The sequence below is a fragment of the Juglans microcarpa x Juglans regia genome, chromosome 3D, assembly GCF_004785595.1.
Source record: "Juglans microcarpa x Juglans regia isolate MS1-56 chromosome 3D, Jm3101_v1.0, whole genome shotgun sequence".
NCBI classification, from domain to species: Eukaryota; Viridiplantae; Streptophyta; class Magnoliopsida; order Fagales; family Juglandaceae; genus Juglans; species Juglans microcarpa x Juglans regia.
In genome coordinates, this window is record NC_054598.1 from 14,618,694 (window position 1) to 14,646,063 (window position 27,370).

At 36.2% G+C, this 27,370-nt stretch overlaps 1 long non-coding RNA gene across 1 annotated transcript in view; it reads left to right on the forward strand.

Annotated features, from left to right (window-relative positions):
- The window catches only part of LOC121256280, an 88,746-nt gene that overhangs the window by 15,695 nt on the left and 45,681 nt on the right, over window positions 1-27,370 (forward strand). The gene's annotated exons all lie outside the window — the stretch shown is intronic.

Genomic DNA, 27,370 nt, shown 5'->3' on the forward strand with positions numbered 1-27,370 from the left:
TTGACTATATAAAATGTAAAATAATATATGCTATCAATTAATTAATATATCAAATGATAAATTATATGATAATATATATTATTATATGTAGATACATAGTGTACTACTTACACCTAATTAAATTAGTTAGGTAATTATTTTTTAAGATATCTCATGAATAATCTATAGACAATTAAATTATTTGATCTTTATTAACCTTATATAAAATGTTAGAATTTTAATATAGACCATTATAAATACTAAAGTACTAAGCTAGTAACTATTAACATCATAAATATAATTATTTATTTTTTTAATGAATTACTTACACAATCCACATTAAAGAGCACACTTAATTTAATTTTATTAATTTAATTATTTCTTTGTATTAATTTATCTGCCAAAAAAAGAAAAGAGGAAAAAAATTTTCTTAACTCATATGGACCGAATTGGACGAGGCATGACTTTCATGAGCCATTGGTATATGATGAGGACGTATAAGTAAGTGTTTTGGATTTCTTCTTTTGGTAATTTACTTGGATTTTTCTGTGAAATCTTTGTATCAACTTCAAGACAAGTTGTTTGCTTCCCGTTTTTGTCAGTCTTTTGGTTCAAATTGAAATCTTTATTGTCTTGCTTTAAAACTCTTTTCAACTGTCCCCAAGTTCACCCTTTATGTTTTCTCTTGAGTCTATGATTGGATTTGATAAACATCTTGAACTTGATTTGGTAAACAAAAAACAGAGCTACTAGATGAAAACCAAGTGCAATCCTAAAATCTTTTACTTGATTTTATATCGATACTTTGGTTGTAGCAAATAATGATCCATAGTAATCTCGAGAATTGTTTCATGAAAATCTTGAATGGGGCCAAGCTCAATTTCGTAGCTAGGAGTTGAAAATCCAGGTGTAGAGTTTGCGAAGCAGGTTAGGTTGCTTATTTAGTTCTTACATTGTAAAGTTATTTGCATTCAGTTCTTACATTGCAGGATAACAAATCTCATACTTTGTTTTGCAATAACTTTTTCAGAGATCTTTGATGTCGATTGGTTTATATCATTTCTATCAAAAGACGTTAAACTTATTCAACATCTGCCTAGGAAGGTAGGGGAAACTTTGGATCCAAACACCATGCATGTGCCAAGGAAGTGTAGTGAAGTTGCGTGGGAAGTTTCTTGGTAAGCCAACTTGCAATACCGTGGAAGTTTATTGCCTGGGTGAGAAGGGTTATTTCCCTCAGGGCCTAAGTCGGCCGAAGGATGGCCCAACTTGAAAGCCATAAAGTAAGGAGGGTCATACTAAGCCTAAGGAGGCCCACCGAGTTGAGTGACTAGCTACATTATCTGTTCAGACTGCAACCCACACCGCCAGACAACCAACACGCCACATTAAATGTATGAGAAACTAGCACTCAACGACAGAGCCTAACGTCCACTTACTAAAAGGTAGTGCGCCCAATCATGATTTGCTAGCAATAGACGGGGACCACCACATCTTGGTATATAAACACGTTCCGGGCTTAGGTAGATCTTTCTGAACACTTTTCTCCTTACATTCTTTACACCAAAAGGTAGTTCAAACTTAGGTATCGAATGTATCCCTCACCACCCCGAGCCCTCACCTCTTTGAGTTTTTCAGACACCAAGAGGAATTGCTGTGTTGCCTAGGTGACGAAACATGACATCAATAGAGCACACCTTATCCAATTTTCTATTGACTACTTCTGTGATTGCTAGGAGAGTTGGTAATTCTTCACTCTGATTTGGATGTATTGAATGGAGTTGACGGGTTTTGTCAAATATGATGGCCCCCAGAGTTGTTTCCTCCCACTACTGCAGTACATGTGCTTGTATGCTCATGTCTCTACTAAGAGACTGCATGAAGCACTATAGTTTAATTAAAGATTGGGCTTGGAGAATATTGCACGGCATGAAATTGTTTGATCGTGTTTAATTTATCATTTGAACGATGAAGTTGTAGAAATAGGGGCCAAAGTGATATATAAGAACGAAAGAAAAGCAAATGAAAAGAGAAAAATGGATGAAACGATCCTCCAATTAAAAAGTCCCCAACAACAATTGAATTTATTTAGGATGTGTTTCACTGCTACGCACCCCCGATCTCCTGCAACCAAAGAGTAAGGTGGCTTGGGAGTTTGATGGGGTGCCTCCGATGCCTAATTCAGTAATGATAGAAATCTTCTTAGAGCCAAATTATTCTAGAGCTTTATTAGTGTACCTGAATTCTTTAAATAGAGCTTCTGACTTCTTAGGATCACCTGGACCAATTGTCTCCCCCACTATTTGAAATTTGAACCTTGGAACATTCAAGCTATTTACTCAATTTGAATGGGAGAATATCTCAATTGTCACAGAATAAGCGGGTAGCGTTTATATCCTTAACAAACTAGCATGAGCCATATCGGGCCAGTGGGATTTGTGCCTTGAGTGGAGTGATTCGTCAGGCCACCATGACCTAGGCCCATGGTAGCACCCCGTGAGCCCTTATGGTGGTATTAAGGACCTTCCAGTTATCTTGCGAAGTTTCATTATGCATTGTGTGATGAGACTTTTACAGTAGATGCCGTTGGGACCTTTCGATAGCCTTGAAGCCCCTCCAGAATTAATGATAGATAACCCAAGTCTCCCCTATTGCTACATTTTCCTTTGAGTTTTTCTTATTCTATTTGTCTTCAATTTTATTTTTTTTTCTAAATTCCAAGAAAAGGGGCACCATAAACATATCAGCGCCTTGTTTCTCCACATATTGAATTGTATTACCTTTGGTTAAAGCATTATTTATTGACTCATTATTTGAGATGTACGTCTCAGACCATGTTGATACATACCAATTAATTTATATTTTGGCATATATAGCGACTTTAAATAATAGTTACAAATATCAACAAGGGAGATGAGCACTTCTTCCATGGCCTTACAAAGAGCTTCTTCCACGCTCGTCGTCTTCAACTTCTTCCATCCAAATAAATATATAAGAATTATGATTTGGATCCATGATATTAGAGGCAGTTAGATCTTTGATTTATTTCATCTAATTTATATCGTTAGACGGGATAGATGGCTTGGGCCATTGGTTTTGGGCTTAAAAAACTTCTTGTTTAGGTTGAATCCTTTTACCGATTCTATGAGTTCATTTTAACTATAACCAAACCATAACTTATAATCTTAGTCACGACTGCAACTTCACCTTTCTTTCTAAAAGTTTAACAAGTAAATTTATCATTTACAGTTATCTTATCATTCATTCTCACGCTGGCCAAACTCCCTCTAAATAATTGGATCTAACAGGTAGAACATGTAATTAAATGAGTAAAATATAGAGTTAAGATTTAGATTCAAGATTTTTATTCTAATACTATGCAGAGTCACCGTTCATTCTAAAATATTAAACTAATAAGAAGATGTAGATTTAATCATTTATATTTTTCTTAACAACGATCGGATCAACCATTATATAATTTATATCCAAACAACGTATAGACGATAGGCTGAAATTAAATTCACTTTATGATTTTAAAAAATCAATTTATATATGTACAAATGTGTTTATATGAGATGATAGACGGCTTAGGTATATAAATATAATCCTAAAAATAGAGCTGCCACAATTTGGCATTTAATGTGACAGCATATTATTACAGGTTTTTGAGCTTTCAAGAACGTGCTTGCGTAAAACACACGTTCATAAGGAAATGATCATAGCATTAATTCCCGTAATTTCTAGCATGCAGGTTGTTGACCTAGCTAGGTTAATTAGCATGGCCAACGCCGCATGTCGCCAAGAAGTTGCCGATCGAGAAGTTTCTCTTCTTTCTTTGACCCACTTCTGAGATATTTATGGGAAAATTAAGGCCAATGGTGAAACGAGATAAGAAATTTGTGAATAATAATTAAATAATTTGTAAATAATAGTGAAATTATTTGAGTTAAGATATTTTATTAGATTTTAAAAAAATAGAGAGAAAAAATAAAACAAAAAATTATAAAAAAATATTGTTAAAATATAATTTTTATTTCAAAATTTGAAAAAATTGAATTTTCTATTTTTTGTATGTTGTTTGGAAGTTTGAGAAAGTTGTAATGATTAGATAATAATTATATAAAAACGTTGAAAATTTAAATATTTGAATTAAAAAGTATTAGTTTTTTATAAGTGTTTGGATGTTGAGATGTGATGAGATAGGTTGACACCAACTCAACATCAGACCGGGCCTAAATTGAGACAAATCCACGCAGTCATGGGCATTTTGATTAGTACTTCAATTGTGTTCCATATTAATTTTCTCAGTCCTTAATTCAGACCAAATTGATCAAGTTAATTAGCACCAACTCAAACAACTTTTTGGGCAAGCCAATAATGTTATTTCAAGAACATAGGACCCATACAACTTCTTATCCCCTGTAATTTTATTGGCATGAATTCCAACTCAAAGGAACTCAATCTCACATCTTATCCAATGTTACCTAGCTAGTGCTGTTTCATAAATTGACCGTCTAAACATCAACCTTGACCCTAAGGAAGTTGCCATGATGTTTCATTCTATCTTTCCTCTTAACACGTTCTTAACAACCATTATTATGAATTTCAAAGAATTTCACGGTGCTTGTGCACTCTACGATTGCAAATTCATTTTTTTTCAAATTTTTAGCAGTAGCTAATGCTAATTTAGTGCTTTCATATCGAACCAATCACGTTAAGTGGCATTGAGAGTCATAAAAGTATTATCATTAGGGAACACATGTTCCATACTTTCTCAGTCTTTTAGACCAAATTGCTCAAGTTTAAGGTCCTACACGAGGAAGTTACCTGTAAATTTACTGACAACTGAAAACTCAAAAGGAATTACATCCCTGGTTCTCACCTTTCTTTGACCCACTCCTCTGTAATTTCACCTTTCGTGAACATTAATCACGCAAATAGAGAAGATAACTTCTTCCATGGCCTTACAAGGAGCTTCTTCCTCGCTCTCGTCCTCTTCTTCCATCCGTCCGTGGACTCATGATGTATTATTGAGTTTTCGAGGTGAATATGTTCGTCAAAAGTTTAATTCTCATCTATGACATGCTTTGCATCAATGGGGAATCGACACTTACATAGACAAGAATCTTGACAAAGGAGAAGAAATTTTGTCAAAAGTTTTCAAAGATATTGATGGATCAGGGATCTCAATCATCGTATTCTCTAAAAACTATGTAGAGTCTTGATGGTGTTTAGATGAGCCACTGAAGATCCTTGAGTGTAAGGAAATGGTAAAACAAATTATTCTACCCCCGTTCTATGACGTAGATCCGTAGGAGGTACGGCATAAAAAAGGGAGTTTTGGAGATTAAGGATTCGTTAAACTTAGATATAAGTTCAAGGATGAAGTAAAGGTTACAAAGTGGGAGGCAGCTTTGGAAAAGGTAGCCAATTTGTCCGGACTCGAGTTAGGCGACATGTATTTTAATGAGCTGTGCTTATATATAATGTTAAAGAGAAATTTATGGGGAAAACTTAGAGAAATCCATGATTTGAGACTGCAAATTGATGAGGACCATATGGTGCCATGCAAAACTACTTGATATTTATCAATCTTTTCGGCGTTGAGTTTTATGTATACCATACTTAAATTAGAAATCTTTTCTTACTGAGGGATTTAATCTCGTACTTGTTGAGGAATAAATTTTATATTTTCTATGGACAAAGTCTTGTGCATGTTTATAAGGAATGAATAATCATCTCTTATAGAACCAGTTTTATGAGATGAGTTAAGTTCATGAATTTCTTTATGGTATCAGAGTCTGCCACAGGACGAATAGGAGCCCACACTACTTACCCTGCAACAAGGACCGGAAAAAAAATATTGGCCTGCACATGAGATAGGGTGTTGAGGAATGAATCTTGTATTACCTGTGGACAACGCTTTGAGCATGTTTATAAGAAATGAACATTCCTCTCTTGTCTATGTATAATTAAGAAAAAAAAAATGGAAATTGTTTATTTTTTGGTTCCATGAAGAATAAGCAAAGGCTTTTAAGCATCAATTTGTTTAAAGATAAAGACTGAAAAACACGCTTAGTTATAATTAGTTTCAGAATTAAGAGAGGGAAAAGTTTGAGAATGGAACAAAAAAGTAGTTAAAATGTTTAATAATTCATATAAAGAATGAAAAGTGTCAATCTGAAAAGAGCACGAGGAAGAGTCTTGAAGAAGAAAGGCTACCTTTGACATGGTAAACTACTATTGTCATTTTGTAATAGAGAAAAAAGAGAGGAAAAAAATTATTGTAATTAAATCATCTTTATGTGTGTATTACCTTTGACATGGTAATCAATTGAAGTGAAAAGTTGTAACGCTTTACATTTCTCTTGTCTTTTGCATTGATAGGAATGAATCAGAGTTTGTTCAGGACATAATTAAATGGGTGGACTCAATAATGATAAATCGTACAGTTCTTAATGTTGCAAAGTATCCAATTGGAATAGAATCTCGTGAACGATAAATTTATTAGCATTTGAGCAAGATTGAGAAGGACAAGTATTTATCAGCAAGAGCTAAGATATTAGGGTCATATATACTTCTTAATGATCTTCCTAAAAAAAGATTGAGACGTATATACCCACACCCCATAAATTCCAAAAAATGATTGGGCTTATCATAAATTTAGTTTAGAAGGACAGGTTATCGCCCTAGTGCAAATCCTTTTCTGAAAAGTACCTTTTGTAATTCTTGGGTCTTCAGAATCAATTCTATAATCCTTCTACAAGTCTGACCTCAACTTATCTCTTTCGATTTTGCAATCAGATTGAGAATCTGACATAGTTGGAATTTCTTGCGCACGAACAACATCTTTAACCAGATTCAAAAGGAAAGCCCACATCACCAACCTTTTCCACTTACCCATATGAACTCATCACTTCCTCCACCCCTTCCCCCATTAGCGCCAATCGCACAAAACCTTCCTGCATGCTACACGACTCAACTGTGACTTCAACAATGATCTTTGAGTTATTGCAATTCTCCACAGGTTGCGTGATGACCCCATTAGACAAACCAACACCCCTTGTTGCATCGGCACCGACATGTTGCTCAATATGTGAAATAGGTTGCTTGAAAACTAACCATGCATTAGTCTGCATTTCACCACAATCTACCAATGTAGAACCAACAAGAGGCGGTGGGACATAATTCCCATCATGCTTAATGGCTACCAGATTCTCATAAAAAAAGGCCACCAAAGAGGTGCCGACCTGGACCGACCTAGCGTGCCATGCCCACCAGTTTCCATGGCAGTAAGTGATGGAACTCCTGTGTTGCCTTGATGTTCTACCGACAACTCAACAACCTCCAAAGGTTTCGAAGCCCCTTCGTTCTTTATGCCCAGAACCACTTTCTCACCCTTTTTCACACTGACTTGCTCCCCTTAATAGTTTTCTTTTGATTAGAGTGGACGGTTTCACACGTTCTCAAGTTATGACCATCTTGTCTACACTTTCGGCAATAAGTAGGTAAAGTCTCATAAACCACCTCTTGTGTCCTACTACTAGGCAAACTAGGGCATCCAAGCCAAAAGGGGGTGATCAGATTGCGAGAAGCATCGACCTCTAGACAGACCCTTGCTCCATCAGTTCTTGTAGCACATGTAGTCAAATTGTCTCGCCGAATGAATTTCCCAATTGGTGTCATAATCATCTTCAAAACCGAGGCATGGTAAAAATGTGGAGGAAGCCCTAGTAAGAATACCCACAGAGGCACACATGGTAACTCATAATCCTCAATGTAGTCCGGTGACCATGCAAAAGGCCTATAAAGGACACCATTAATCTCACAAGACTCTCAAGAGAGAGCTTTATTAAAATCTTCTTCGTTTGAGATCCTGATGAAGGCATTACGTGGACGCAGCATTGCCGAAACCATAAGACAATAGGATAACCCCCATCGGTAGCGAATGAATGATCTAATAGCATCAAGTGAGGGTCTTTAGTGGAGGAACTTTAGAACAATGGAGAAGTGAAAAGGACGTGTGATGTGTTCCATTTCCTCTGCAGAAAAGATGCAAAAAAGAGAGAACATAATTCACCGTCAATGACTTTCGGTGGCTTGAAATCAATATCCACTTCAGGCAATGATTGAGGCACTGCAAATACTAACTCAGTAAAGGAATGGTGGCTTGTCGCAACATGCTCTACGGCCGCCATGCATGCTGTAGACTAAAGGCAGAAACCATAGGAAAGAGCAGAAACCCTAGCAGAGTAAGTTCCGTGAAAAGTATTGAATTCATTTTAATAACAAATGACAAAGATCAAACTGCATATTAAAAACATTTATATCATATATGTATCGATAGATAATGTGATCATTTTTATATTTCCAACTTAAAGTAATGTATTTAAATCATCATATTTAAATGCCCTTCGCCCAATGTCTTTAAATATACATAATGATCCCTTTTCAAAGAAAATAATGAGTTTTTTTAATGAGTATATTGCCTTGCCTTATATGAATGAATAGTTAATAATGCAAGTAAATTTGAAAAAAGTCACATTTTTAAGGTGATTAAATACTTTTGGATAATAATCGATATTATAGTTTTGATATTATAATTTTAATAACTGCTTCTAAACAAAGACTTTACTGATTTGATTTTGCTGGCACACTTACAAATTGTCTCATCAAGGAACAAACAATGTTGAGGGGATAAAAGTGGATTTGCCTGACGGTCATGATTATGACATGATACACTTGAGTCCCAAAGCGTTTGCAAAGATGAAAAGACTAGATTTTTTATAAGCCGTGGTGCATGCTTTTCTCGAAGAATACTTAATTATCTTTCTAATGAGTTAAGAGTACTTGATTGGTCAAACCGTCCTTTACACTCTTTGCCATCCAATTTTCATGGAGAGAAGCTCATTGATTTTAAACTGTACAGAGGCCACATCAAAGGAGATTAGCGGGCAATTTAAGGTACAATTATTACTTTCAATATTTCCTTTCTTTAAACCCATGTGATCATGTGAACTTCCGTAGGGTCACAGATTTCGATTATTGCATTCTCTAAAACTATACGGAATCTAAATGGTACTTAGATGAGCTATTGAAGATTCTTGAACGTAAGAAAATAATGAAAAGAATTGTTCTACTGATTTTTTATAAGGTAAAACCATTGGAAGTATGAGATCGAAAAGGAAAATTTGGAGAAGCATTCACTAAACTTGGAAAGAAAATCAAGGATGACATAAAGCTGCTGGAATCCTGGAAGGAAGCTTTAGAAGAAGTAGCCAATTTGTCTGGGTTGGAATATTTAGCCATCGGGTAAGCTTTGCCAATATATATGTCTGTGTGCGCATATATATGATGCTATTGAGATATTTATCATGGGGCAATTAATTTGACACAAATCCAGAATTTGGCATCGGGAAAATTAGTAAAGATGAAATACCATACAAAATGATAAATATTTTATGTTTATTATTATTTTTGTCCATCAATTAACTGTTCAATGAGAGTTGGAAAAAAATAATTAAAAAAAGGGTGGGAATTGTTTATTATTTGCGTCATATAAAGAATAAGATTTGGACTGATGACAAGGAAAAAAAAACCAGCTTTAAATAAGTAGTGGTTTTTAGTTTCAATTTGTTTCTCGATATAAAGACTCACAAATACTCTTAAGTTATACATTTCAGATTTAAGGGAGGGACAAATCGACAATGGGAAAAACAATTAATTAAAAAGTTTGTTATAATTAAATACATCCAAAAGAATGAAAATGTAAGTTGACAATGGCACAAGGTCACACAACAAATGCACAATCTAATATTAAAATATTCAAATATAAGGAAGGAAAAATAATATAGACTTTAACTCAAATCATATTCATATGTCATTTATCTGTGAAATGTCTGACTCTTTAAATTTTTTTCTGTTTTTTATTGATAAGGATGATGAGTAAGAATTCATCAAAACAATCATTTTATGGGTGAACCCAAAATAGTAAACGGAAATCTTTAAGCATTGCCAAACATCCAATTGGGGTAGAATCTCGTATACGAGACATTTATCAGCATTTAAGTATCGAAAGGAATGATATTATACGCATGGTAGGGATATTCGGAACAGGTGGAATTGGTAAGACAACTATTTCAAACAATATTTATAACCAGAGTTCTTCTATTTCAAACAATATTTATAACTAGAGTTCTTCTCAATTTGAAGGAAGTTTTGTCTTGAAAAATATTAGAGAAACTTTAAAACAAGCGGAAGGTATGATTCTACTACAAAATACACTTCTTTCTGAGATCTTAGGAACAAAATTGGATATTAATGATGTTGATAGAGGAGTCGGAGTAATTTGGCATAGACTTCAATATAAAAGGATTCTATTAATTCTAGATGATGTGGATGACATAGTCCAACTAGAAAAATTAGCTGGAAATCGTGCTTGGTTTGGTTTAGGAAGTAGAGTCATCATAACAACAAGAGATCAACATATACTAGATAACTCTAAAGTTGATTCAAAATATGAGGTGAGAACTTTGGATGATAATGAAGCTCTTCAGATGTTTAGCTTGTATGTTTTTGAGGAAAAAGAACCATTGAAGAATTATGTGGACCTCTCAAAACAAGTAACAAAATATGCTCAAGGCCTTCCACTAGCTTTAACAGTACTAGGTTCGGATCTAAAAGGTCAAAGTATAAATCAATGAAAAAGCGCATTGGATAAGTATAAAAACATTCCCAACTGAAATATTCAGAGAGTACTTCTAATAAGTTATGATAATTTGAAGATAGTGAGAAAGATCGGTTCCTTGATATTGCATTTTTCTTCCAAGAAGTACCTTTGGCTAAGGTCATGAAAATATTTGGTAGTTGCGGTTTTCTTCCAATTCAAGGTATCCAGAGGCTTATAGACAAATGTCTGAATTGCATTTAGATGCATGACTTGCTACAAGATATGGGCCGAGAAATTGTTCTAGAAAAATCATCCAAAGAACCTAGCAAACGTAGCAGATTGTTGTTTCATGAGGATGTTTGTCAAGTGTTAGAAGAAGATATGGTAAGAGTCACAAAAGAAGTTCTCAGGCTTTAAAATAGTGTATAATATTTATTGATAAGTATAGAGTACTATTTTTCATAAAAATATCTTAAGTAACTTCATGCACTTATATTAGGGGCGCCCAAACAAAATTGAAGGCTTATTATTAGATTTACGTAAAGACGATGAGGAGATAAGCTTGCATTTGGAAGCATTTCGACATATGAAAAGACTTATGCTTCATTTGGATAATTAACTCATCTCAACTCCTCTCAACTCATTATTACAATTTTTTCAAATTCCAACACAAAATATAATAAACAATTCAAAATTTTCAAATCCCAAAATAATAATAATATTAAAAAATAATATTCTAACAATATTTTATTATCTCAACTCAACTCACTTCAATATCCAAACGCAACCTTAGAATCTTTATAAATAGTAATGCACGTTTTTCTTTTACACCCAATTAATCATCTCTCCGACAAATTAAGGGTATTGGATTGGTCTAAATATTCTTCACAGTCATTGCCATGTAATTTTCAAGGGAAGAATGTCATTCTTTTTAGAATGCATGATAGCATCATCAAGGAATTAGGGGACGGATACAAGCCCAAGGTACGTACAATTATAATCATACAAGATTTTTTTTTTCTTTAAATTATTTAGTAAACTCCATTCAACTTTGTTTGTTTTCTTTTAGAGAATTTGACAACCATGGCTTTTGAGTTTTGTAGTTACTTAACAGAAATTTTGGATCTTTCAAGAACTTCTAATTTGAAGAAATTGACTGTCAAATCTTGTCATAGACTAGTTAAGGTGCATGATTCCATTAGATCCCTAGAAAACCTTTCTAATATGAGTTTTGAGGGATGATCTAAACTCCAATTTTTTTCAAGAAGTCTCAAGTTGAGATCTTTACGCGAGCTTAATCTTGGGAATTGGTTAAGCCTCCGTGATCTTCCTGAAATCGAGTGTAGAATGGAATCTTTAGGGACATTGGTTCTAGTTGGCACTATAGTAGAAGAACTACCTTTATCCATTGGGAAGCTCGTTGGACTTGAGGAATTAAATCTATGATACAGCAAAGCCTTATGCGTCTTCCAATTGCTTTGATTCAGTTGCAACATTTACATTGGCTTTGTATTGGGGGTTGTACAAATATTGTAAAGAAGATGAGGGATGATAGGCAATCCCTTGATCTTCCTAATGATTCTACAACAACGGAAGACGAGATATCAAAGTCAAGTAAAGGGAGCACTGCATTACAAGTATCGAATCTTCAAATTAGTTATTCCCATTCAGAATCAAATTTCTATCCACTATATAGTTTATTACCATGTTTAATTCCTCGGCTAGTTTACTTCGTTTAGCTATATCGCAGGTTAAAATTGTTAGCCTTCCCACGAACATCAAAGGATTCATTAAACTAACTGATCTTGACTTCAGCTTTTGATGTAAACTTCAAGAAGTACCAGAGCTTCCACCAAATATAAGAGATGTGAATGTTATGGGATGCAAGTCAGTATAAAGATTTGGAGAAGTATGAAAAATATTGGAATGCAATGGAAGCCACATCAGATTGCTTGGAATAATTGAATTGAATGGCTGTGACAAAATGCATGTGAATATATGGAATGATAAAGTGCAAAATCCCTTATTGTGGAAAGTATGTATGTGTGATCTCATTTTTAATAGCATGCATGACTCAAATTGAATTGATGACGATGATGATGGTACTTATTTAATAGGGAGTCTATGAATATGATGCTACTATGTTTTTGGAAAATCATATTCCATACTGGTTAAGTTATGTTTATGAGTTTTTAAAAGATAATGAAATGGTGAAGGGGCTTGATGATGATGTCGGACCAAGGAAAAAAGAAGACTGGGTAATAGATATGGAGGGGCCACACTATTTGGAGGAGATAAGCGAAATTGTATTATATGTCGTAATATTTTTTAAAGATTCTTGGATAACCACTTCAGGCTGGGAGAGTGATATTGGTGATGTTAAGATAACCAATAACAGCTCAAATCATGTATGTTGTATTCAAGAAGGGAGAAGGGGTACAATTGGTTAATATGGATTGATACAAAGGGGACAATTGGACTAGATATCTTGTGTGGGTGGGGTACTCCAATTTACAATCTTTTGACCTCAAGGTTTTGGACAATTTGGGAATTCAATTTTATCCTAATCATCATTATGGGATGGTGTCGTTTTATGAAAATTATAGAGCGAAAGTGGTATACAAGAATGAAAGGAGAGCAAAAACTCCTGATCAACAGAAATTCAATTAATGATAACCCCAAGTAAGTAAGTCGTCTTGTTCGTACTGTGCAATTAAAATTTGAACATTACAAATTAAATTTTACCATTTAAGTGATATGAATGGTATGCTTTAAAGACTGTCTTGACAATATAATAAGTTTTTTTTTTGGTATTAGAAAATAACAGAAAAAAATAATATGCAAAGAGGAGGAACAAAAATAAAATTTGATTTTATAAAGACTTTCAAATAAAATTATTCTTCCGAAAAAGACACATGAAAGATATCCCAACCAAAACACAGTACGAATAGGGCGACTTATATACTTGGGGTTATCATTAACTGAATTTATGTTGATCAGGAGTTTTTTCTCTCATTTCATTCTCGTATACCACTTTCAATCTTTAACTTCAATAAAATGGCACGATCCCATAATGATGATTGGGATAAAATTGAACTCACAAATTGTCCATAACCTTGAGGTCAAAAGATTGTAAATTGGAGTGCCTCACCCACACAAGATATCCAGTCCAATTTTCCCCTTTGTACCATTACATATTAACCAATTGTACCCCTTCTTGAATACAACATACATGATTTGAGTTGTTACTAGTTATCTTAACATCACCAATATCACTCTCCCAACCTAAAATGGTTATCCAAGAATCCTTAAAAAGTATTACATTATATAATACAATTCTACTTATCTCCTCCAAATAGTGCTGCCCCTCCATATCTAGTACCCACTCTTCTTTTTTCCTCCATCCGACATCATCATCAGGCCCCTTCACCATTTCATTATCTTTTAAAAACTCGTAAACATAACCAGTTTGGAATATGATTTTCCAAAAAAAAAGTAGCATCATATTCATAGACTCCCTATTAAATCAGTACCATCATCATCATCAATTCAATTTGATTCATGCATGCTATTAAACATGAGATCACACATACATACCTTCCACAATAAAGGATTTTGCACTTTATAATTCCATATATTCACATGTATTTTTTCGTAGTTGTTCAATTCAATTATTCCAAGCGTTCTGATGTGGCTTTCATTGAATTCCAATATTTTTCATACTTCTCCAAATCTTGCTAGTGACTTGCATCTAATAACATTCACATCTCTTATATTTGGTGAAAGCTCTAGTATTTCTTCAAGTTTACGACAAAAGCTCAAGTCAAGGTTAGTTAGTTTAATGAATCCTTTGATGCTCGTGGGAAGGCTAACAATTTAAGTCTACAATAGATCTAAATGAAGCAAACTAGCTGAGGAATTAAACATGGTAAATAAACTATATAGTGGAAAGAAATTTGATTTTGAATGGGAACAACTAATTTGAAGATTCGATACTTGTAATGCAGTTCTCCCTTTGCTTGAATTTGATATCACGTCTTCCATTGTTGTAGAATCATTAGGCAGATCAAGGAATTACTTGAATTTGATATCTCCCTTTCTAGTTGGCAACTGGATCGAAGCAATTGGGAGATACTTATGGTTTTTGTAGTACCATAGATTAAATTCTTCAAGTCCAACGAGGTTCTTGATGGATAAAGGTAGTTCTTTTGCTATAGTGCCAACTAGAACCAATGTCCTTAAAGATTCCATTTTACACTCGATTTTAGGAAGATCACGGAGGCTTGAGCAATTCCTAAGATTAAGCTCTATAAAGATCTCAACTTGAGCCTTCTTGAAAAAATTCAGAGTTTGGAGCATCGCTCAAAATTCATATTATTGAAGAGAGATCTCAGCTTGTGCATATCCTAGCTTCTTGAATAAGCTTCAAAGAGAGTACTAACAACATCTATGGTATTAGTATCTGGACCAACTAAGGTTTTTGAAAGTAGAGTCCCATGCCTGGAATCCACTGATCTGACCATATTCTTGCTAGTCTTCCATCACCAATCCTCTATCTATAGCCTTTAAGCATCCATTTCTTAGCTTCCCATATTCCCCTCCAAATGTAAGAAGGGTTCTTTCCTAGTCCAGCTTGTGAAAAGAAGGAATTAGGAAAATATTTAGAATTAAATAACCTGAGCAGGAGGGAGTTTTCATTTTGTAGCAATCTCCACCCTTGTTTAGCCAAAAGGTATAAATTAAATAATCTGAGTTCTTTAAACCCCATCCCCCCACACGACTTTGACTCACACATCCGAGACCAGCTCACCCAATGGATATTCCTTTCTTCTCCTTTTTGTCCCCACCAAAACTTTGCCATTAAACCCTCCAAATCAGCACACAAAGAAAACGGTAACAAAAAACAGCTCATGGAATAGGAAGGTATAGAGAGAGCCACTGCTTTTAAAAGCACTTCCTTTCCTCTTGAGAAAGTAACTTTTCTTTCCAACATTGGAGCTTTCCCCAAACTTTCTTTTTTATAGAGAGAAAAGCTTTATGCCTCGATCTACCCACAATAAGAGGGAGACCCAGGTAACATTCATATTGTTGAATCTCACTATTTCCCCAAAGCTACTACATTTCAGATCTAACAGCAGAAGAAACATTACCACTGAAGACCATAACTATCTTTTCCTTGTTGATTTTCTGGCCAGAAACTGACTCATATCTGTCTAGAATAGTCTGCACTCTTCTGTTCTCCCCCACCTCGGCCTTACCAAAAATAATACTATCATCTGTAAAGAGCAGATGATTTATGTTTAGGGCACCTCTACATATTCTCAGACTAGATATTTCTCCTTTTAATCATACTTCCTTAGGTACAAAGAAGGAACAAATAGGGGGAAAGCAGATCCCCTTGCCTCAAACCTCTGGAAGGGATTACAGGACCTTTGGGATCACCATTAATAAGCATCGAGTAAGAGACAGAGTTGACACAATACATAATCAAGTTAATGAAGTTCTAGTGAAATCCCATAGTCTCCATTATTGACTTAAGAAAGCTCCATTCAACCCTGTCATACACCTTACTCATGTCTAATTTCAACGACATGAACCCCTTCTTACATTTTTTTCTTCTTTTTAAGGTAATGTACTAACTACTACGCAATTAGTACATTATCAAACGGCCAGAAACAAAAGCACTCTGGCTATCCCCAATAACCTCATTCAAAACAGATTTCAACCTATTAGAAATCACCTTTGCAATCAATTTATAAATCACATTGCAGAGGCTAATGGGCCTATAGTCACTGACTTTTAAAGGGGATTTTGTTTTCAGAATAAGAGTAATAAAAGTGTGATTTAGAGAGGCAGAGAAAGAACTTGAGTTTAACACCTCCAAAATTGCTGAAGTAACTGACTCACCCACCATATGTCAGTACTTATGAAAGAAAATTGGGGACATGCCATCTAGGCCTGGAGCTGAAGAGGGGTTCATCTGGTCAAGTGCCCTTTTAACTTCATCCACAGAGTATACCCTTGCCAGCTCCTCATTCATTAAAGGATTCACTCTTCCTGATAAAGACTTCAGAAAATTCAAAGAACCACTCGGGTTAGAGCAAGAAAACAAATTCTGGAAGTAGTCCAGAATTATCCTATCCCGACCTTGAGCTTCGTGCCAATTCCCATAGTCAGCCTGAATTTTAATGAGCTTGCTTTTCCTCCTCCTTTGAGGAGCTTTCATAAGGAAATACTTAAGAGTTTTGGTCGCCCTCCTTCAACCACACTGCTTTTGACCTTTGACGCCACATTATTTCATCCCTTGCGAGCCATTTTTGCACCTCATCTCTAGCTGTGTCATAGTCCTCTCTACCCATCCCTAAATGGCCTCTATCATGAACCAAAGAAAAATTATGTTTTGCTCTTAGAAGCTTCTGCTGCACATGTCCAAAAGACTGTCTATTCCAGGAAGTCGACTGGTTTCCACAACATTTAATGGCCTTCATCACCTCACCCATGTTGGACTGTGGAGCACATCTTTTCCAATTTTCTTTAATAATATTTTACACACTTCCTCACCCACCCACATAGCCTCAAACTTGAAGTGTTTTTTGACTCTAGAGATTTCAATAGCACCTTCCAAATCTACCCAAATCGGTACATGATCCGAATATGCTACCAAGCCATGAGTAACAATGGCATTTGGAAACAAATCCCACCAATAAGAGTTAGCTAAACACCGATCTAGTCTTTCACTAATGCATTGGTTCCCTTCCCTACGATTGCACTAGGTTAAAGGGCCCCATCTGAAGCCCAAATCTCTTAGACCACAATCATCAACCACTAACCTAAAAGACTCAATTTGTCTCTCTGGGCGAGGCCTCCCACCTGTTTTTTCATAATGACACAACACCTCATTGAAGTCCCCTAGGACCAGCCAGGGTTCCCCATTCACACTACACAGAGTCCTCATTAACTCCCAAGTATGAAACCTTAGACTAACTTAAGGATTTCCATAAATACCAGATAAAAACCAAGAGAACGAATCACCTTTAACAACAACATGTATATGGAAATTGGAATAATTAACAATAGACAAATCCACGTCTTTTCCCCATAACAAGGCTAAACCCCCTTTCTACCACAAGAACCAATCGGTAAACAGTTTACGAAACCTAGTTTGAACTTACATTGATCAAATTCACAAACTGACAACCTTGTTTCCTGCAAGATAGCACATCGGGCTCTTCCCTCCTGATCAAATCTCGGAGGGTACGAATGCCCCGTGGGTTCCCAAGACCATGGGCATTCCAGCTCATAATTCTCATTGATCACGGAAGCGCTAGATCCCATCCACCACCGATAGATTAGTTGAACCACCACTATCCTCGCTCTCTATCGACGAAGCCTCTCAGTCCCTCTCTGTTTCAGTAACCTTCCTCTTACGCATGCCCAGAGACACCTTTTCCTCCTTTTGATTCTCAGCTGTTTGAAGAAGAGAAGACATCCTTGTCCATTTTCTGCTGGACATTCCATTAGGCCCATTAACTGCATGGGCTGCTTCTGGCTGCACTTGTTCTACTGTAGACCCAGGTTCATATTCTTGGCGCCTATCCATTACTGCACCTATTGAGGGCCCTATTGGGCTTTGGGACTTCAAAGGCCCTTCCATGAGCCCCTCAGTAGTAGGACTATGGGAAATCTTCATCGATTCAGCCTCATGGGGATCAGAATCTATGACCTGGATATCCAGCACCTGCTTTCCTTTACTCGTAGCGGTTGCTATCTCCACTTCCATTCCATTATTTACTCCACCAGTATCGCCTACCAGACGTTCGACTGGTGTTTCGACAAATCCTCACCTTCCATTACAGGGTTTGGGTGATTTTTCACTAGACCCGATTTAACTTAAGAGGCCTTACTCCGATCTCCAGACCCCAATGCCCTCATCCAAACACCATATGGGAGTTCTACAGCTTCAGAATTGGGAGTTTTACCCCCCTGGGGACAGTCCTTATCCACATGACCTAGACGCCCGCATCTATAACAAAAGTTGGGCATCTTCTCATAGGAGAAACGTACCCAAAAGGATTTACCAGTGCCAATATCTATTTTGGTACCTCGCAGTAAAGGTTTGAGTATGTAAATAGCTACACAAACTCTCATAAACTCACCCCATGCTATTTGCCCTCTAGCCAGGTCAACCTCCTCTACCCGACCAACTTTGTTGCCAATCAGACGACCCACGTACTCATTTCTTGCCATGAATGGAAGGTCATGTAGTCTAATCCAAAACAGAGCTTTTGAGAAAGAAATCTGATGGGCTTGCTGACCTCCTTCAACTTCCTTCACCAGAATGAGATGCTTATCGAAAGACCAAGGGCCCTCTCTGAGAACCCTTTCTTTATCCCAGATGTCATCAAACTCGACAAAAAATAACTCGGCATTCAGGTCCTTGAATCGGACCCTGTGCGTAGCTCTCCAAGCCTTCCTCATCGTAGCCTTAAACATTTCCCTATTGAAATGTTTTTCAGCGAACAGCTTTAGGATCAAACACTTTCCCCCACACAGTAGAACATTTTCCAACTTATCTAGTTCCACAACCACCTCTGCATTCTCCTCTTCCATCAACCACAAGCGCTGGTACAAATCATTCAGAGAACCTTCCATAGCTTCTGAATGGAAGGCACAAGGCCAAAAAGGGGAAAAACTGCAGACAGGTAGTATTTTTGCCTCTACTAGGAAATGCAAAAAGTCTAAAATTTGTACAGGTAATTAATTAGAATAATCCTAATGGGCGTTGGATCTGGAGGTTTGTTTTAAAAGAAATAATTAAATTTGCACTTGAAAAATATAATTAAATTAAACATATTTAGATATTGACAAGGTTATTATAAAACAATTATTATAGAAAATAAAATGGGAGGCAAAAAATTAGTTAAATGGTTGTTTGTTTGGATTTTGTAGTTGTGCAAGTCTTGTCTAGGAATAAAAAGTTTGGTTCCTTTTTAGTTCCATAATTTGGATTAAAAAGTAAACTAGTAGTTGTGGTTTGCCTTTAAGACAAATTCGTCCCTAGATTTTAATTTTGAACTTCTTACTCCTAATTATCTTTTCAACTTTGATCAAATTAATGATTTATTCGTTGATATGTTAGTCAACTGTTAAAAGTATCAGATAAGAACTAATAACTATTTGACACGTGTGCATCATATTTTAAAAGTTCAGATATAATTTAAAAACAGGAAAGAGTAAAAATTAAATGTTTTGATATGTGTGCATGATGTAATAATTGGTTGAAAGAAAATTATAATTACAAGTAAAAAAAGATGTAGAATCTCTTTATGGTTAAAGCATTTCTCAAAACAGATGGTATTCACAATTATCTTTCTTAAAAGGCATAATTAGATGGTAACTAATTGGAGGCTTGGGGGCAAAAGTAAATTTATACAAAATTTTCTTTATAAAAATCCTCAAAAAAATTATTTTTCTACAGGTTTCAAAAGTTAAGGTAATGTTTGGTTACCAAAAGTTCACAAGTTGTGCATCATGCATATCAATCCATGAGAACAGTGCTACCCTTAATGTGGAGTGATGTTAATGTTGATCTCAGATGAGATGAAGCCAAGAAAAATACGTCCCAATTCCCAAAGTGCCTCAAATATCATTGATCCCAATCATGAATCTGGGGAGTTTATTATTTATTCAACTAGGGGCAGAGATGCTATATATGAAGTCTTCTATTACCCTTTCCGAATGTGGCATACATGAATTGAGCTGTTACTAGTTATTTGAGAGCCACAAATATTTAAGTTAAGTCCCGGTTATACGAATATCATCACCATGAATTTAATTTAAGTCATGCACACATTTAAAAGTGACAAGCTAGCTTGTATGTGAGAGATGTACATATGCTGACGCCGGATAGAATTTAGAATAATCCTAGTGGGTACTTCCAACAGATAATCAACAAAAAGAAGACAAGACATTTGCTCAAAAACACAAAGAAAATGACTCTAATGTTCAATTAAAAATTATCAAAACTCAAGAATGTCAAAATCAACCTACGAGTCGGGCTGTAATAGCTGTAATTCAAAAGTATCATATTTTTACAAAAAAAAAAAAAATCCTAATAAACACACTAAGAATAATTACGCAAATGTGGCTGGTAAACCAACTGAATTCTGCTTCAAGCCGGTAAACCAGCTGGGCCACAGCTAAAGTTGGGAAGTATGGTCGTACTAAGCTAAATTAAAACATTGTGGAATGAGTTCTGGTATTAGTCTTAAAAAGTGCTTAAAGTTATAAGCTATATTTTCTACCACAATCTCAAACGTGCACTGAGAAAAAAAATAGTGCTATATATACGTACAACTTTATATACAATATTATACGTACAGAATATCTACATTTATTTTATAAAAAAAAAATCTTAATTTGAATTTCAAAATCTTCATAACTTCTATAGCTAAGATGATGACATATATGATTATCTGTTGTGTAATATTGTGCAAAACACACACACTAACGATGACAAATAAAGTAAAAACAAGCACAATCAAGCACACAACGCACAATATACTTGGTTTGGCAAATTGTCTACGTTCACAGAGCTGCAGAAATCTTATTAACTAGAGGAGATTACAATCACTTTCACACTCTTTAGGGCTTTTTGCTCTTTCACACAATATCCACTCACTTGACAATTGTTCTCTATCAAAACATGCTGAAAGTCATACAAAAACAAGTCAAATATGACATATATATAGATTTGGCAAAATTTGCGTTCTTCGCTCGAGCGACGTGTCAAGCGCGCATCGAGCGAATGACCAAAATAACATTGGCTCAAGTAGGGTGTTCAGTGGGGCTCGAGTGAATACTAGGATTTGTGTCTGGCTCGAGCTCACTGTCTCACGGGACTCGAGCAAACTCACGGGTTGAGTTTCGCTCGAGCCCACTATCAAGCACATGTCAAGCGAACTTACAGGTTGGGCTTCACTCTAGCGCACGTTGAGCAAACACTCTTTTTCTCAATTTTTAGCTCCAAAACTAGTCTCCACATACACCCCAACATTATGCACATAAAATTTTAAATATAAATAGCATTTAAAAAAAACAAAAACAAAAAACAAATCATAGCCCCCATGAATGGCAAAGCTAAAATAGAAACAAGACTCAGGCAGAATAGTTATATTTATATAAATTCCATCCTGTTGTAAACTCAAGTTCCCTTCACTGAAGGATTAGCATTAATCACCTTGAGGAGTCTCCTTTCTAGTCTCTCCTAGGAGTCTTCATGGGTGCAAACAAAGGTGGTGTTCTATAGTCAAATTCGGGTTCCTTTTTTTGTATGTTTGAGAGTAAAACAGCGTGAGAAACATAATTAGGGTTAGGTCTGGGGGAGTACGCTTTCCTTTCAACGATGGATGAATTGGAGGATTTATGGAGGTAGATAAAACTATCTGAGGAAGAATTGGAGACTATTGAATTGAACGATCAGGAGTCTGAGGCTGTTTTGAAGAAGGGCAAGCTTTGCTTAATTGGGAAAATTTGCGCAGAGCGGGTCATTAGCAGGAATGTCATATCGGCGACCATGTCCAGAATATGGAAGCTGAGTAAACTAGCAGTGTTTCAGGAGGTGGGGACGAAATTGTTTGTGATCATGTTCAACATGCATGTTGATAAACAAAAGGTTGAAGATGGGAAACCGTGGCTGTTTGACAATGGCTTGTTCATCATTCAGAAGTTCATGGGCAAGTTCCAACTAGGTAAATTGTGTTTTAAGCATGAGTCTATGTGGGCGCAATTACACAATTCACCACTTGCAAAAATGAACCAAGATACTGGGTTGAGGATTGGGAATACGATTGGGAAGGCAAAGGAAGTTGATGTAGATGAAGGGGGATAGGTTGGGGAAGATATCTCAGTGTTAAAGTTGAGATTGATCTTATGAAGGCTTTAGAAACTTTGGATCCCAATTTGATACGAGAAGTTGCCTGGGGTTTGCTTCACATGTGGTAGGTTGTTGCATGGTTATCAATTGTGCAAAATCAAGAAAGAAAAAGGGGAAGAGTAGGGGAGTCAATATGGAGCATGGCTTAGGGTAGATGTTGGGAGTAGATCACGCGTTGTCAGTAGTAATGGAAGGGTGGGGGAAAGTAGAGAAGGGAGGGAGGAACTTGGGCGATGGCCCAAAAAGGTGGCTATTATGGCGGCGATGGGTGGTGGAAGGAAAGAAGGGCAAATTGGGGAAGATAGGGTAGTAGGAAATTTTAAAAAAGTGGTTGAGGGAGGAAAAAAGGGAATGAGGAGATGAAATCTTCTGTTGGAAATTCAAATTATGAGTTTTCAATTTTTAAATTGAGGGATGGGGATGAGGAGAAAGGGTTTCAAAACATTGTGAGGATTGAGTTTGAGGGAGAGGGTTTCGGGATTCTGGAGATTGAGGGGAGGGGGGAAGATAAGTGTGTGAAACAGAAAGAAATAGGTTGGGCTATTCAGGAACTGTTTAAGATAATCTGTGTTGAAGGGCTCAATGTTACTACAAAGTCTGGTGGGTTGTCCAGATTGGGCCTTGGGAAACTGTGTTAGAAATATTAGATCAGAATACGTCGCGGAAGCGATATTATCTTACAGGAAATATCTTGGATCTAGTGCAGTTGTTCGACGGATTATCCAGCGTCGTTGTTCGTCCACGATCTTTGCATCGATGGTGGAGTGTGCTACGTGGTAATACCAGAGCAACACTCACACGTTCCACAGCCTAGATGCCGTGACTAGAGGAAACCATTTTGAGAGAGATCGTTCTTGATGCAAGTGTCTATTCCAAACAGGAGGAGAGACTATGTAAATAGCCTCTCTAGTGTAACTCCCTGGCTGACCATTAAGGGCCATCCATCAAGCCTCATGAAGTGGCTTAAGAGCCACTTCATAACCCCCAAGAGGAGGTGAAGGGGTGCCCACTATGGGTGCCCCTTTCTTACATCTCCCACTCACACATAGTGGGCAAGACCCCAGGTCTGCATCTCTCAATATGTTCTCAATCTTGTTCATACTGGCAAATAGGCAGTGCGAGCATCGAGCACAGCTGTAAAAGAAAAATGGGAGCACTATACCAAATCTCTCCAACAGAAGACCAGCATAGCAACATCCCTAAAAGTGTCTCGTTATGCCCCGACTCATTTGGTCACATCAGACTAAGCATCCATAATCCCTCTCGAGTCCAAATGACTCAAAGCAACGCTTAATCTCCATAAAACATGATGTACTCACAGCTATATCGCAACTCCCAAGAAGCAGCATAACTTGCCGGCAATGAGTACACACTATTATCGATGTGTTACCAAATAGTCTTCCCTTCGCGCTCATGTCATTTAGTTTCAGTCTAGTCGCTTTCCCAGCAATGCATCTTTAGACCGCATCATACATGGCCATAGATAACATGCCAAAGTAGCAGACACTAAAACATCAACCTCGTAACATAGTCAAAGGTCTCCTAAGGGTATAAATAAATTAAGGTCATCAATTATGACCTACAGGACTCACACGGTGAGGAAGCAGGGAACCATTCACTCACCTTTACTGTTTGTCGCAAAAGCACATGTAGTATAAAATACATGTTACGGTAGATTTCTCTTTCCGAAGAAAAAGCATATATCTAATCTCAATACACCGTACAGATCTTAGTCTAGTCGCTATCTCAGCGCCTAACCCGAGTCCTTCCATTTGCTCGCTATCCAAAGCGCCAAAGAGGATCTCGCATCTGGCTAAACCACAGGCTACATGGATTGTCGGAAACCATGCACGGTCGTTAGACCTCATCTTAGCTCCCACTAAGGTGACATATCTTTTGTGTCTTACAACTTATCCCTCTCTGGACAAGTACTGAGTGACACATTGTCTCATCTTTGCTCGCTATCTCTTTATAGCGCCAAAGGCGATCGCTCGTGTGAGTGAGCCGATCTAAGCCTGTCAATATACATTTTTCACCATAACTCTTAAATTTATGGTGAATGTGTGTGCTTACCAAAGAATGCTTCCAATCACGCCACATGATCATAGAACACATCAGTATCATATGCATGACGAGCAATATCATGAGGTATAGAGAAATCACATGGTTAACAACAAATTATTAAACCACAACTCTCAAGTGGTAATTAATGACCATTTCTCTCCATGCGCATTCTAATGTATAGTAACTTTCCAAAACATGCTCCTGCCAAAAGACTCAGCTTTTACATGTAAAAGTCCTTTGCATAACCATGAAGTCAACGATGACTCATCGCGAATCTCATTTAGGTCAGACTCACAATATAAGCCATAGATTCTAGTCAGTAAGTCTAACTGTGATTTTTAAGAATCTACAAGGTGACCACAAATGTTATTCAGCAAACTTAATTTGTGACTTCAAGATTTCATATAAATCTCTTGCACTCAACAAAAGCATGTGAGATAATCATAATTTATTTTTCATTAAGGGTAAAGCGATTAGTGTCTTTGCCCCCAAAAACAATCATAATAGTCTAGTCATTACTTTTAATGACAATCGCATCACAAACTCACTTAACAAAGTAAGCCATATTTACCCTCTAATAAAATCTTAACCTCTAACTCCCATGAGCAAACCATAATGGAAACACCAAACAGTATAGGCAAAACTAGATTTTTTAGTATTTTCCGTCTCATTAATTGTCTATGGATTTTGAACAAGAGCTTATAGAAACTGTTTTTCTTATAAACAGTCTCACAAGACATGAAGCCTGAGCTACTTTTCACAAACCCATGTCCATCATCTCGTAGTATGGAAAACCTATTTTTAGGCGACAATTAATTATCTAAGATAACCAGTTCGCAATATCTCTTATGATGACACTTTTCTAATATTGTCACTAGCGTTCAAAGAACCTCATTTTATTCAATAGGTCGTTTAATAAAAAAACGACTAGGTACATTGAGTATCTTTGAATAGATGGTTTGTTTAGGTCGCATTAAACAGTACTAGCAGCATTTATTCGCTTTCTGTACCAAAATAGTACTAGCAATAATCATGCGCTCAAAGTACTTCATGCCTAAACATCACAAAAGCTAACCATCTAATTCTCCTATGAGAATCAGCTATTTAACACCCTCAAGAAAAGTTTCAATAAATATGCGATCAATGGCTATCTAAATGCAACTCAATTAGTGCCAAGAGATGGATCTATACCTCTATCAACTCCACTTTTCCTTTATCAATTAGATCAACAACCCCAAGTTGGATCATATAAGTGAAGCGAATCTAAGATTCTATGTTGGGATTCCTACTATGTGAATTCAATACCTTTAGCGGAGCCATATTACAAATATTCTCTTCTAGTCTCTAAACGACGAGAGAATATTGATATAAAGCTACCACGCTATTTAAGAGGATCCTTATATTCTATAACTTTGGGAGTCACTATCACTAATGGTACACCTTAACTCAAAGGTATACTCCCACTAGCTGTTGATTTACTCACACTATTTTCGGTGATCTTATAAAAAAGAATTTTGAAAATATTAAGATTAAGGTAATGTGGAATGAAACGTGATGAAAACGTTCTTTCCAAAAATAAGTGTTACAAAAAATCCACAATTCCCCACCCTCGCCGAAAATGTGAGTAATTTTTTTTTACTCAACCAAAAAATGATCAAACTTAGATCCTCTCGATTTTTAATAGAATTCATGTTTGCACAAAATAATCACTCAGCCTTTCTCAAAAGCGAATGAACTCGATTTAAGGACGACAAATAAGAATTACGGCCGCAACCCTATATTACATCAACCCAAGTGTGATGTAACAACTGCTTTGTGCCATAACACCATTCTCAGCAAGTCAGTAAACTGCGAGATAATTGTTCTCATCATATAACTCATACGATTGCGATTTTGAAAATAGTTTAATGAAAAATATATTTTCTTAAAAAAAATTTTTTGGATCGCATTTATATGATGAAACAATATTTTTATTATCTAAGTCCTTAGCGTGCATGTATAGGAACTTTCACATAGAAAATGCTCATATTGCCTTTTCTCTTTGACTCTTCTAAACTAAGGAGAGGGATCTCATTGGTGAGAAAATCTTCAATTTCTCAAGCTTCACACCCATCATCCTATGCCTACATGGCATATTTTAATATATCATTTCCCCACCCGAGAAATAATATCACTGAGTCAATGAGTGACCATCCAACTTCTAAACCTTTAAAAATTCTCACTAACACCACTTAATGAGTCTTAAATCAAATTAGGTATAGACTTCTTTATTATCGCATTAAAAGCACTATAAATATCACTTTGTGCAAAAAATGCAGTGTGTGACGTTTTAGTCGCTAACTAGCAATATATCTTCATTTCTCGCTCACTCAATATTTTCATAGTCTTCAATCCACTATAGGAGAGAAAAGAAAAAATTTACGAGAAATTATTTTAACCTAAAACCTATCTTGCATCAGTGCAACCACGAGCAAGATTTTTAGGCTTAATTTAAGTCATACCTAATCGTTCAAACTTTTGCCACAGTTACCAAGAAAATCTCCAAGGTGCTTGGTATTACTCTCAATGGGTGCTCCTAAGTTCATATTTCTGCAAGAACCTATTTGTTCTCGCTAGAGAGAAAAAAACTTGAGTAAGATTATCAGTACTAATACCACAGAAAGGTGCACTGATAAAACTTTTAAAAAATGAATGTGTCAATCAAGAATGTCCTTAACAATCTT